Raw genomic sequence first — 2345 nt, 5'->3', positions numbered from 1 at the left:
ATTGACGAGGGTTTCAGGAACTGGAGGCATGAACCAATCTGTGTCTTTTCTGTCCTCTCACAATCTGAAATTAAAGCTTCTGTAGATGGACTTAATAGCAGAACGGAGATGACAGAGGGGTTGGGGAACTTGAAGACAGGTAGAAATTATCCAATCTGAAGAACAACAACAACAAAACCTGGGGAAATGGGGGTGGGGTGGGAATTAGGGATTTGTGGGATAATATCTAAAGGTTTAATAACTTCAGTGGGGCTGGAATCCTAGGAGGCGAGGCAATACGGGGCAGAGAAGCTATTTAAAGAAAAAATGGCTAAAAATTTGGTGAGACCTAAATTTACAGATTCAAGAAGTTCAGTGAAAAAGCACCAGGCTAACAAAGAAAACCCCACTGGGTGACTCCTACTCAAATTGGTGAAGACCAAAGAAAGACAAAATCTTGAAAGCAGCTAGCAGGATCAGGAACAACCATCTGGATGACTGCTGGACTCCCCTCAGAAACGCGAGGTTTCCAGCATGGAGAGGAGTCTACATCCTCCCCGGTGGAAATAGCCTTTGAGAATGAAGACGAAACAGCCACATTACCAGATGAAAGAAAGCCGATCCGCACAGCAAGAAATGCTTCAGGTTGTTCTTCAGGCTCCAATATTCAGGAGGGAAGAAAACTCATTAGAAAGAACAAATATGGGGGCGCTTTCGGGGGCTGTCGGTGAAGCGTCCAACTTCGGTTCAGGGCATGATCTCAGTTCGTGAGTTCGGGCCCTGCGTGGAGAGCTCTGTGCTGACAGCTCAGAGCCTGGAGCCTGCTTCAGATTCCGTCTCTCTCTCAAAAATATTTTAAAAGAGAGAGCAAATATCTGCACAAATATAAAAGACATTTTTCCCTCTTAAATCTGTATTGCAGAGGTGGGCCAGGCCTCGCACCAGTGGGTCTGTGCCCTGGAGGGTGCGCTGTGCAGCTGCAGCTCGGCCTTGTGGGACCAGGGTTCACGCTTCGGAAGAGGCCCCCACAGGTCCCATACAAGCCGGAGGACAGAATGCTTCTTTAAATCAATGCTGACTGCAGAAACTGAGGGTCACTCCATTGCAGACAGCAGTTGGAAGCTTCAGAAAGATCCAGAAGAGGTGAAGGCACTGGGGGAAAGGCCACTAGAAAAAGAGTACATAATACCCTCACAACTGAAAAATCCAAGACGGAGGAAGAAATCAGAACATGATGCAGCAGGAATCACAGAGAAAAGCAGAACTTCTTGACAATGAAAAGCCAGCCTGTGTGGTTGCTCCCATCACAACGGGAGATAAAATCAGCAGTCACAGATGGGGTTGGATAAGGGGATGCAGATTTTCACAAAGGTAACCGAAGTTCATCGACTCCTCACTGAGAATGCGCACGTGTGTTTCACAGGAAGGTCATTTGATCTTTTGGTAAAGAATCTGAGAAGAGTTAATTCCATGACTGTGAATAAGCTCTTGAAACCCATCTCTGTGGAAGGTGGTTCAAAAACGTCAAGATGGGGCACCTGGGTCGCTCAGTCGGCTAAGCGTCCACTTTGGCTCAGGTCATGATCTCATACTTCCTGGGTTCGAACCCCGCATTGGGCTCTAAGCTGACAGCCCAGAGCCTGGAGCCTGCTTCAATGACGTGTCTACTTAAGAAGTTGTTCCAGGGGCACCTGGGTGGCTCAGTTGATTAAGTGTCCAACTTCGGCTCAAGTCATGACTTCACGGTTCATGGGTTTGAGCCCCATGTCGGGCTCAGTGTGACAGCTCAGAGCCTGGAGCCTGCTACAGATTCTGTGTCTCCCTCTCTCTCTGCCCCTCCCTTACTCATGCTCTGTTTCTCTCTGCCTCAATAATAAAAATAAACATTAAAAAAAATTTTTTAAGTCAAGATGGATACAGTTCTCACCTTATGTAAAAAGAAAGCACAAAGTGTGCAGTGGGACTGCCTGACTCAGGTTGAGAAAGAAGGCAGAGAGAAAGGAAAGCCCTCCTGTGACACTGAAACCCATCCTAGTGAGGAGCTGACGAATGTTCTAAAGAAAATGCATGAAGATGGAGCTGATGACATGAAGCAATCCATTAATAAAGCCTGGGTAGGATCAAGAGAGAAGCACGCCAAAGGAGACGCTGAATTTTGAGCCTTTAAAGTCATCCTGGGAACTGTGATGTGGAAATATTGATGTTTCCAGTAAGGAAAGGTTGGTGGGTTGCCCAGATAGATTTGACAGATTTAACTTACACAACCTTCTACTAAGTAAAGGCATGAATTCTCCCACTTCCTACTGGAGGATTTATTTAAATAAAATATGCTTATTAAACACTTCCTCCAAAGATGGTTTCCTTGG

At 46.2% G+C, this 2345-nt stretch overlaps 1 pseudogene; it reads left to right on the top strand.

The window, feature by feature from the left end:
* Positions 1 to 1193: 1193 nt before the first annotated feature.
* Positions 1194 to 2345, top strand: LOC115302714 (annotated as a pseudogene).

Source organism: Suricata suricatta, chromosome 9 (genome assembly GCF_006229205.1).
Source record: "Suricata suricatta isolate VVHF042 chromosome 9, meerkat_22Aug2017_6uvM2_HiC, whole genome shotgun sequence".
Taxonomy (NCBI): Eukaryota; Metazoa; Chordata; class Mammalia; order Carnivora; family Herpestidae; genus Suricata; species Suricata suricatta.
Note: the sequence above shows the minus strand (reverse complement) of the source record. Positions and strands in the feature narration are given on the sequence as shown.